The sequence below is a fragment of the Aythya fuligula genome, chromosome 1 (genome assembly GCF_009819795.1).
Source record: "Aythya fuligula isolate bAytFul2 chromosome 1, bAytFul2.pri, whole genome shotgun sequence".
NCBI lineage: Eukaryota > Metazoa > Chordata > Aves > Anseriformes > Anatidae > Aythya > Aythya fuligula.
In genome coordinates this window covers 136817577-136829764 of record NC_045559.1, presented here as the reverse complement: position 1 = coordinate 136829764, position 12188 = coordinate 136817577, and positions in this window count along the sequence as shown.

The window sequence follows — 12188 nt, the reverse complement described above, 5'->3', positions numbered from 1 at the left end:
AGCCCCAGCCCCGGCCCGGCACAGAGCGAGGCGCCGGCCCCCGGCCCCTGACAGGCGGCGGCCGCGGGGCGGAGCCGGGGCGGCTCCTGGGCCGCAGGGGCGGGCAGCGAGGGCCGTAGGGGGGAAAGCTGGGGCCGGTGGGGCCAAAATCTCAACTTTCTGCCCCGACTCGGTGCTGTGACGAGAGGCAGGGGCTGGCCGTGTCTGGGAAGGAGGGGGGAAATGGGGCGGCGCGGCTCGCTGCGCCTGCAGGGGCTGGGCTCGCTGCTCGGGGGGAAAGGCAGCTGAAAAGGCTGTGGAGACGTCCAGCTGGCTGTACAGCAGGTGCCCCAGGGGCAGTGCTGCCCTCTGCCTCAATGTTAATGCACAGCTGGTCCTCTGGGTGTGCTCTGGGGTTTTCAAGAGTCTGTCCCAAACTTTCCTGCTAGTGGACTCGGGATTGCCTCTTACCTCATACACTTTCATTCATAAGAGTCCCTTCTAGAAACTTTTCAAGATGGTAACTATGTACATTCACATCTTTATTTACACATAGTCCCTTTAAACATGCCATTTATACAAGCTCCTCAGCAACCTTCAAAACCTGGTACAGTTATCTGTAAAGGTTGTTTTGTACTGCAGTGAAAGTGTTCCTCGAGGAGATGAAAAATGCTCATTTGCCTTAAAGACCTAGCTCTTAAACCTACATGAACCGCGAAAAATTGCCGCCTTCAGACTGTCTCATTTTAAATCTCACATTCAGGTTAGTGTTTCTCTTGCAAAGATAGCGTTGTACCTCCAAATCTTCAGGACTTAACAACCTATAGGCCTCACAGCAGCCTACAGGTGTGCAATACGGTGCTAGGTATGTGTAATGCTGATAAAGTTGGAAAATAAAAAATAAATAAATAATGTAAAATAAAAAGCTATACGACCATAGTAACAGAATCACTAAGGTTGGAAAAGCCCTCCAAGATCATCCGGTCCAACCATCCTCCTGCCACCAATATCACCCACTAAGTCATGTCCCTAAGCACCACATCCAACCTTTTTGGCTCTCTTCTGTTTTGTTCTTTGCTGTGCGCTGTGTTGTGCCAAGTAAAGTCAGTCCCTGAGTGTATGGTGGGTCTTAAGAAAGCAATTTACATCTATGCTTTATCTACCTCATCTACCTCGTAGATGAGCTGCAGTCAGCATCTTAAATTGCATTCTGCAAAATCTTCCACCAGTAATTTGTATTTTATCTTCCAGCATTCCTGCAGGTCAGATGCATTATGCCTCCTGCTCTCCAGGCAACAGTGAGTAATATCAAGGCAATTCTTTCAATGCTGAAGTGTAATAGCCTGGACTTACTCTTTTTTTTTTTTTTTTTTTCTTTCAGCTGAACTATTGTTTGTGGAGGAAAACATTATCTATAGTTTGGCATGTCGGTTACCATAAGCACAACTTTTAAATCTCCACACTCAAATTTATGTGTTTTGACTGCTGCATTGCCCTTGTAGCCTCTGCCCAGGTATCCCCTCATCCTAGGGACACCTCCACTAAAATCAGCACCTCAGTGGGCACTGTCCCAAAATATTTTTATTGCACATAAAATTTATTTTTGCCACTGTTGTGCACAAAATCCAGTAAAACTCATCCTTGTGTTGGACAATGGGGACGTGACTAAATCACATACACAAATTGGTGACAAGAATATGATCGTTTCCATCTGTTTAGGAGTTCAGTCAACTTTTAATAGTGATGTAATTAAGGTCTCCTCCGTTCTGTGCATTGTCTAATAGGTTGTTGCCAGGAAATTTGATGCACATATTCCCACATGTGGTATATGTGGCTCCTACAGACCAAAGTTTGTTGTTCTTACACTCATGGATTGGTATGATGGTGCCTGAATAGTTCATCTGATTTAAACAGGATCATTTGGTGAGTATAGCATCAAATAAAATAAAGGTATCAGCCTTAGCTTGTCTACGTAGCACCGTGAACCAGGATTTACAGCATCCTTCTGTGAGAGCTGTGTTCATACACCTCAGTACCTTACAGCAATGTCTCTAGTGGACTGCTGTGGTGGTTTTAGTCCATTAGGAACATCAGCAACATCACCTCTAGGTAAGCTTCATCACCACAGTAATCCTGTGGTTGCAGCTGTGCTCCAGACTTTTTGGCAGGTCTCTGCCTGCCTTCCCATGCCATTCTGCACTAAACCTTTGCGTTCTCTGTAAGTGGCACCTGCATGTTACCTCTGTTTCAAGGCCACCGCATACATTGTAACCTATTCACTTAGCAAAACTATCTTTGTTCTATCCCTGCTTTCTTCCTACTTGCCATATTTTTATCTGGTTCCATGCAGAGGCCTTAGATTTGATTGCTGTCTGAGAGGCCCTGCTCGAGGCAGAAACAATGACATGCAAGGTGATGGCCAGGTGGGATCACAACAGAGGCATCAAGGTCATAACACAAAAGCTATGAGATGGCAGTGGACAAAATCTAATCATTCTACTGAGTTCAGCCATAGCTGGAGGGATGCAGGAGGATTTTTGGTATTAAATACTAATAAACAGGTGCATTTACACACAGTCACAGTGACTCACAGGATTGATACGGATCAGCCTGCTCCATTCCTTTTGCCAGGCGGTCTTCTCTCATTGACAAGTTCATGTTGCCAGAAGCACCATCAAGTTGTCCATTCAGCAGTTTTATAATTTCCTTTGTTATGTAAGCTATTGTTACCATGTGAAACGACACACACTTCTTGTTTATTCTTATTCCCAGAACTGAATAATGTTATGTTAGGCAAATGCCAAGTGTTATTTTCACGCTTTGCTCTGTCTCTGAGCTCTTGGTGTTAGCATTGTTCGCTCCTCATCAGTAACACCGAAGAGCTTCTACCCTCTGTCCAGACCTTTTTTTTGTGTTGTTCAGCTCTGCTTTCAGTAGCTCTTTGTGGTGCTGAAAACAGCATTTTGAGATTTTCACTGATCTAACATGCCCTTATTGGACTGATTCTGAGAGAGAAATGCCTCACAATCGCTTATGCTTACAACAAACTGGAAAATCAAACTAATCCTTATCTCAATATGTGGTGTCTTTGTACAACTTCCCTTGCATGCTCAAATTTTCTACCACATTAATCCAGAACACAGCAGCAAGTTGATTAGTATTCAGAATAACCTTGCAGCAGCTAGCACAGTCCTCATCACCTTCCTTTCTTTCTCCTTTCTTCCCACCTAAGTTTAAACCTCCCATCACCATCCTTTCAAAATGACAACCCATCCTGAGCCTATTGCCAGCTTCTGACAGTGGCCGGATTGCCTTGTGGGCTGCCCACCTGTGTCAGCATTAAAACATCCCCACACCCTGGGATCCCAGAAAATGTGCCTTGTTGCCAACATCACCTAAAAGACAACTAAGTGTTCTGCAACAAAATCCTGAAGAATGTGTCATATTTTGACTCGAACTTGTTTGAATCTCCATTTTGTTGGAGGTGCTAACAATTGTGACACATTTGTCTATTAGTACCAGTTTTGCAGAGGTGTTGTATATCAGAGAAAATGTCAAAACTGCCACTTTTCATTGTGCAAATGCAGAAATCAACATTACCCTTTCCAACAGACAAAAGTGTAGCAAGAGTAAAAGCTCTTTCGTGACACTTGCAGGGTGCGAGAGTTGTTCCTTGCTGTACGGCCATATCTTGGCTTTTAGGGCATCACAGAATCACAGAATTTCTAGGTTGGAAGAGACCTCAAGGTCATCGAGTCCAACCTCTGACCTAACGCTAACAGTCCCCACTAAACCATATCCCTAAGCTCTACATCTAAACGTCTTTTAAAGACCTCCAGGGATGGTGACTCCACCACTTCCCTGGGCAGCCTGTTCCAGTGCCTCACAACCCTTTCAGTGAAGAAGTTCTTCCTAACATCTAACCTAAAACTCCCCTGGCTCAACTTAAGCCCATTCCCCCTCGTCCTGTCACCAGGCACGTGGGAGAACAGGCCAACCCCCACCTCGCTACAGCCTCCCTTGAGGTACCTATAGGGAGCGATAAGGTCGCCCCTGAGCCTCCTCTTCTCCAGGCTGAACAAGCCCAGCTCCCTCAGCCGCTCCTCGTAGGACTTGTTCTCCAGGCCCCTCACCAGCTTCGTCGCCCTTCTCTGCACCCGCTCAAGCACCTCCATGTCCTGGAGGCATGGTACATTTTAAAAATGTCAGAGAGGAATAAGAGTAGGAATTTTATCCAAAGAGGGGGGCTTTGTCATGGCCCTCACATCCAAATAGGATGCTTTCCCCTTCTAGCTGTTCATGAGACAATGAAGTGCCATTCTAGTAGGAACTAAGCAGGTTTCCCCTTATTCTTCGTAAGAAGGTAGTTCATTACTCTTTGCAGGTGCACGTCATGGTGATGACTTTCAGTCCTATAATTGCTTGAAGTAGCAAAGTGATCACTGGTCTGTTCTCATCACTCCCCATCACGTCCCCATAAATACTTAAACAAGCGAATATACTGGTGCCAGGGCTCACCTTGTGCCAGAAGAGCCTGAAAAAGTTCTGGAGAATAGCAGGCAAGCCTTGCCTGAGGCAATTTGACCTCCTCTCATGCAAAATTGATCTTGTCTAGCCCTGTGAGGAGTTATTTGACCATCGAAACTGCAAACATGCAAGTGGATGCTCTATTCTGTCAACAGCCTGCTGGCCACTACTGGAAACACTACCTATGGATGATTTCCTCAGGCAGGGTTCTCAAGTGCAAAGGGTGAAAGACTGGGTACAGTGTTGTGGCATTCAAGCTTGGTAGAAAATATTTCTGTTCTGGATTTGTACAATTGTGCCAAAACTTTTGACAAAGCTCTTCTTCTGTTCTCTTCTTGGTAGAGAAACAGAATGCCAAAACTATGTTTGATTAAATCTTGATTACGCTCAATACGTTATGCCCGTAGGCATCGGATAGGCTAGAAAGTGGATCTTTGTGAGTAAAAATATGGTAAGTATCTTGGCTTCATCTGAATTAGGCAGCTAGACATATCAAATACGAATTAGGCATGGCTAGGCATATGAAAGAAAAAGGATAGATCTCTTTTAGGAAGCTATACCTGAATGTATTTATTTTTACTCTTGTTCTGGAAAAATCAGGAGACTTCTGATTTCTTCTCCAGGAAAACAGGCTCTTCTATAAATATTCGATCCTAAAACATCCCTTGAGAAATGTGCTTGAGTGATAAATGGCTCTATCGTGCTGCACACTGTGCTCTGCAATTTTGAAAGCCCAGTAGTTTGGCAAGTAAGTCTAACTTGCTTGCCATATTTCCTTAGGCTCTCCTGATGCTGAAAGTGATGAATTATTAACAATATACTAATACAGCCAATTTGTGTAATCTGAACAACCTCCTACATAGATAATAAATTGCTTACTAGCAGAGTGTCAGCTAACTGGCCGGTAATCACAGAGGGGCTGAGGCTGTCAGGGCCCTCTGGAGGCCACCAGGCCCCAGCCCTGCCCCAGCAGGGCCACCCAGCGCAGGCTGCCCAGGCCCATCTCCAGGCGGCTTTGGAGATCCCCAAGGAGGAGACCCCACAGCCTCTCTGGGCAGCCTGTGCCAGGGCTCCTCACCCGCACAGCACAGCAGTGCTGCCTGGGGCTCAGGGGGAGCCTCCTGGGGGCCTGGTTGTGCCCAGGGCCTCTGCTCCTGGCACTGGGCACCATTGAAAAGAGCCTGGCTCCATCTTCTTTAATGCCCCCCTTCACATATTTATACTAATTGATGAGATTATTAATGTATGACACGATGTTTATCAATGATGAGATTATGAACGTAGCATCTATCTTAGTAACAATACTTGTCTCCAGTGTTTCCCAGACTGGCAAAAGTCTATGTGAATGGCCCTCCAAGAGGACAAGAACAACTTCATTGTAAATTTTGATTGCTGTGGAAAATAAACAGCTAGCTGATTGTTACTGATCTCATTTCACAGGGTTGGACAAATTGTGTAGGAAATCTGGAGATATTTTTCGAAAGGCTATGTAATTCACCACAACATGGGGAAACCTGAGTGAAGGAGGCAGAAAAAGCTGCCTAGCTAAAAGAGATTCAGCCGTGAGTGCAGAATGAGGTCAGGTAATGCCGATACTGGGAGCTGGTTCTTTCTTCCAAGAATAAGCAAACTCAGGCTGGTGAGGACAAAACTTGCCATTGGGCAAGTTGTAGTGCCTCATGGACCCTGGCTAGTAACAATGGGAAGCTCTAAGGGAAAGCATTCTGGCTCCAACAGTTGATCCCTCTCACAACAGCTCTGCATCTGCCAGATTAATGATTACAGTGGGGCCAGGCCACATTGTGGCAGAGCATGAAGTCTGACAGCTCACAAGCATGCCTATTCAAGAAGGAGCTGGATGGGGATGATATGGAAAGGGGTGCTTATCTGGTTGACTGTTAGGCTGCTGGCCAAAGGCAAAGAGGAGAAAGACTCCAAAAGGCTTGAAATCAAAAGACCGGGAGTAGTTGTCACCTGCTTCAAGATTATCTCAAGCTGTGCCCCCACGATAGGAAAATCCAAGGCAGATATGCTAGCAGAATCAGCGTCATAGTAGTCGGGTCAGGCACAAGTCACTACTTGCACTATTGTAACGAAGGGTTTCTTAATATACTGGACTGCCTTTCCCTGTGTGTTTGTTATTTTCGTGGGGAGCATATTTCATTCTATAAAGAAGGCCTTTCATGCTGATATTATTTGCATATTCCCCATTCCTCATCCTTCTCTAATTGTGTGCTACTGACGATAAATTCCAAGTTTGGGCAATAGATTAGGTAGGATGATTTATTGTGGCCTGGTTATTACATCCATACAAAGCAGGGACATCTAGCAGGCCAAAGCAGTGTCTGCAAACACCATCTACAAATAATACATCGACTAAATGTGGAGTATTAGAGCATTTTTTCAAAAGCAGCTTAGATAGTAAGTACATTGCATGACCTCTAGTGGTATTAAGCCCAAGTGCTGTCAAAGTCATTCGAAGCAATCTGATATAAGTGGGGAAAAGCCACACTTACAGAGGCACTACGTGTAAGTTTATTCTGATGTATCCTGCCTTACTGTCAGGCTTACACTGGCCCAAATGTTGTCCCATGGCCAGGATAGGATTGAGAAAAGATTTTAATTCAGCAGAAATTCCAAACACTCAGCAGAGCAAATGTCTTGCAGCGATGTTTTTGTTGTCAACTAATTACACACAGTCATCGATCTTCCCTTCTGTTGTCTTCATGTGGAGAAATAAGAAACCAGCAACACCAGTGCAAGAAGGAATGGCAAGGAGTACCTGGAGGTAAAGCCTCCAGCGTCTTTTCTGCAGTGACTCAGGAGGTTAAGGGCAGGTGTTGTTCTTTTTTAACACTGGCAGAAGAATAATGTTCTATTTTCCCTGGTTTTGTGGGTCCTATTGGGGTCCTGTTCCCTCAAGGAAGAAAAGCAGGACTTCCACTTGGAGGGTCCAAAGTCCCTACAGCAAAAGCAGAAGGTCAGGAATGGCTCCCTGCCTGGGATATGGACATTGGCAGCAGGGAGAGGTAGGACCAGGGCTGCCAGAAAGAAGCCACTGGCACAAAGATAAGTTGGAAATGGAAGCAAACGTGGCAGCAGAAATCAGCGAACATGACTGTGTGATTAAGAAACCACACTTTCTTATGGGACTGCCAGGAGAAGATCAACCTTTTCAGAGGCAGTAGCTGGCGCAGTCTCGGCAGGGCAGCAAGCAGACTGCGGGACACCCGAGACAGGCAAGTTATGTTCTGCAGAGTGCTGGGCCGGTTCCCGTGGCTTTCCTTCTCATCCTTCATATTCTGCAGCCTCTGAGTCACGGTGAACGTGCACTGAGTCAGTCGCCAGCAGCCCCTCAGCAGAAGGTGTCCCGGTGCTCTGCCACGGCTGGGAGAGATGCAGACACCTCAGCGAGGTGCAGGTGCACGTTTTGGAAGATGTGGGGTGTTTTATTTGCACTTCAGTTTGGTGTCACTCCCCTTCTGGGGCTTGGAGCCTTTCTCTTGTGCACTGCTATTACATTCAGGGCAATTGGCTGTTTGATTGATGTTTTCTAATTATTTGCTTGTTATTTTCTGTGATTTGTTGTGTAGTTCTTTGGTGTGCAAATAGCTATGAAATAGAGAGAGGAATTTCAAAGCAAATTGTTTTTAAAGGAAATCATTTTAAATAGGAGATGTACAAAATTGATCACAGACCAGTTTAATTCAGAAAATTAACATCGTGTTTGCCTTATCTTACAAAACTATTCAAACTCTTTTCATTTGCCTAAATAAAACTTTTAATGGACTTGTTTCAAAGTACAATACAGGGTTATTTACTTAGCATATTTATCGCTCTCTATATATATCACCTTCATAATTAACAAGCAAGTGTAATTTAGCCAGTTGTTTGAAGCTCAGTTGTTACAGCAAGCACCTCTTTAATGCGTGTGAGCTGGTTGGGCTCAGCTGCTTTTCAGATGTAAGCTCCTGCTGGCAGGGACTGTAGATTCATTTATGTACAGCACCTGTAACATACGGGGTACTGCTAGAAATAAGGAACAATAAGCAGTTCTGCATAAAAGCGTGGTTCACCTGAAACAGCTTCAGACAGCTGAACTTTGATGCCTAAGTCTGTGTTCCTCACCCTACTTTGGCTTTATAGTCAACACAGAAAGATGGGTAGTTGAGACGGGTCACATTAACTACCCCAAAAATTGCCTATCCGAGGAGATGAATTTGCCATCAGCAAAGTTTTCCTCCACTGATTCTATTATAAGGAGATTGTTTTGGATGACAAACTCAAACCGACTTGCATATCTAACTAGTAGACCTAGGGCCAAGGAAGCCAACCCACAAATCTAGTCTGGTACCAGAGAACCCCAGTTAAGTACTGCAATCTCCAAAAGAAAGGTGCTTTTTGGTAGTTCATCTGTACTGAAAACATGCAGTCTCTTACACACATAGAGAAGGGACAATTTTTTCCTCAACTGAGGCAAAACAGAGACAATTAATAGACTGGGTCCCAAAGTGAGCCATTCTTATTGGTTACTCTTTTATTTATTCGGCCTTTCCCCATGCCTCTCTCATTTACAATTTTTTACAGAAGTTATTGCAGTTTGAATGACTTCTGAATGCCTAGAAAGAGAGGGGCAGAAATTCAGCAAAACAGCAGAGGGTTGAATGAAGGGAGACTTCATCTGCATTAACTCAAAGACATTTTCCATTTTCCCCTTGCTGTGCACCAAGTTCTCGTGACATGCCTGTGCTTCCCTTCTTCTGACCTTTAAGCCAAAAGCCATCAGCCTATGCTATTTGTAGGTTACACAGAGTGTGCACACCCCTGTAAATGGTCACAAAATTCCTTTGGAATTTCACTTTACAGTATTAAAATCTGTGTTTCTACCTCTCTGAACTGAAGGGAAGGTCTTTCCACTGCAGATTTGTCTATTGTGTACCTCACTCTGGTGAGTGAGTCTGTTTTGCAAGAGAACATATGTTTCATATCACCCTGATTCTTCCTGATATGACCATTTTAATTTACCGATTTCTGTACGGGACATTCTTGCTCCTTCAGTGCAAATTACATGATTTGAAAACCAGGCTTAGTGCAACAACCCTTCCTAATACGCAAGCAAGCTTTAGTTTAGACTCTTGCAGTTAATAATTACTTTGCTATTTTCCTTCCACCTGCTGTCTGCAGAATCCCTTGCTATTTCGTGCTATCAACAGCTTAACTAATTTACTCCTCGGAGCCTCGCAGTGACGTCGCAGTATTTCCAAAAACAGTGTCTGGAATGTTTATTGCACATTCTGCTGACAGACAGGAAGGGAAGAAAAGGCAAAACAAACGGAATCCTGTATTTGATGACTTTAACAGCAGGAATTTTTTACAGTTAACACGGAGTATTAAAATGTGTAGTTTAGATCTGATTCACTGGCTCAGTATGGTGCTGATGAGGTTTGATAAAAACCTTGACCTGATCCCCTAAAGCATGTGGGGAATGTTCAGGGATACAGATCCTGTGTAATTCCCTAAAGTTAACGTAGGCAGAGTCGAGCACACCTACAGCCCTTGAGTACCTTTTGCCAGGATTTCACCATGGTTGCAGATAAGTGATGTCTCGTACATTTTTGTTGGAGATCCCACTTTTCTCACGTTTTGCCAGTCTCCCTGGGAACATCAGCCAGCCACTGTTCTCACCCACAAAGACAATGGGCACCATAGATAAAGCCACCCCATAAAATGAACTGTTTGAAATGGGAAGAGCATCTATAGGCTGTGCAATAATGTAAAAGAAGACGTCAGCTAGACAAATTTTAATGAACCGTGCAAAAGCAAATGAACGTGTTGGTACCTCTAAACACCCGCCTTTGATGGTCTGCTGCAGCAGAATTAGGAGAATGAGTGTGTACACCAGGCCTCAGCAATCCCTCTCCTGTGCCATAGCAGCAGCTTGAAACTACAGTGAAACAGGGTTGATATGATGTCAGACAGCAAACAACACCCCCAAACCTCAAAAAAAAAAACAGAACAAACAAACAAACAAAAACCAACCCAGGACCACAAATAGGACTTCTATCCTTCTACAGTTAAAATATTATCTTAAATGATAACATCACAGAACCATGGAATAGCCTAGACAAGAAAAGACCTCAAAGATCATCAGGTCCTACTTTTTTTTGGGGAAAAGGGAGCCTAGATGAGACTATGGAGCACCTTGTCCAATCACACCCTGAACACCTCCAGTGATGGGGACTTTACCACATCTGCAGGGAGGTTATTCCTGTGATTGCTTGTCCTCACTGTACAAAACAACAACAACAACAAAATAAAATAAACAAACAAAAATTTTATTATTATATCAAGGTGAAACCTCTCCCATTGCCCCTTGTCTTGTCCACATGTCTCCTTGTGAAGAGCGAGCCTCTGTCCTCCTCGTAAAGCTGCCCCTTATGCTGTGACGAGGTTGCCCCTGAGCCTTCTCTCGTCCAGGATGAAAAAAAAAAGATATTAAGTGGTAAAAGCAAGCAACCCTTACTCAGTGTATTTACAGAATCACAGAATCACAGAATTTCTAGGTTGGAAGAGACCTCAAGATCATCGAGTCCAACCTCTGACCTAACGCTAACAGTCCCCACTAAACCATATCCCTAAGCTCTACATCTAAATGTCTTTTGAAGACTTCCAGGGATGGTGACTCCACCACTTCCCTGGGCAGCCTGTTCCAGTGCCTCACAACCCTTTCAGTGAAGAAGTTCTTCCTAACATCTAACCTAAAACTCCCCTGGCTCAACTTAATTTCTGGCCTTTGCTTTCTGCATTAGGACTGTGGCAGAGTGAAACTTCCCAGGAGCCTCCCTTTGGAGCAGTGCTCCACAGAGCACCCCTAAGATTAGGAGCTGGAGGCCAGGATAAAGCACACAGAGAAGCAGCTGGAGACTGATGCTGGTGGATGATCTTGTCATTTTTAACTAGGACGCAGAGGGCACTGGTGCACCTAGAACTAAAAAAGTCCCTGACATAAGCCTAGGGAAGAAAGCAAGGGCTGCTGGGCTATGCTTCAGCAAGCTGTTAAAGCTCATCTTAATTTTAACCGTGTGCCCAGCTTTTTGCTCTTGCTTAAATCCCACTGCAATCTGTAGGTTTTGGCGCGTGCATACATGCCTTGCTGAATCAGCACTGCAGCTTGTTATCTGAATTGCTGCCCTATTAGCCAGAAACCACACAAGGCACTCTCCATAAACTTTATTGTCGTTACATTGCATCTGCACGTAGCATTACACTGAAGAGCCTTGCCTGCCTCAGCGAGGTGCTCAGCTGGAGCACAGGCTCCTCTGGCGTGTCGGTTGGGCAACTCCCAGGTTGTGGCGGCTGGCTTCTTATCACAAAAAAGGATCTAGGATCTCGGCTCTTGTGTAACAGCTGTGAAACTGCAACTGCTAAACAAGAATATGCTTTACAGACGAAAACTTCATTTTGCTCTGTTTGAGAAAGTGCAGTCAAAACATGAGCAGCCCTGAAGCGGACTGTGACCCCTCTCAGCTGCAGAGTTTCTGCCACAGAAACAGCTTGCAGCAAAATTCAGATTAATGTGTTCTCTGTGTCATACATTATGCCGTCCTAATATTAGGATGCATACTTTGACTGTGTAGGATATATTAAATGATGGCCTTACTTACACATGATTCTTTCATTTT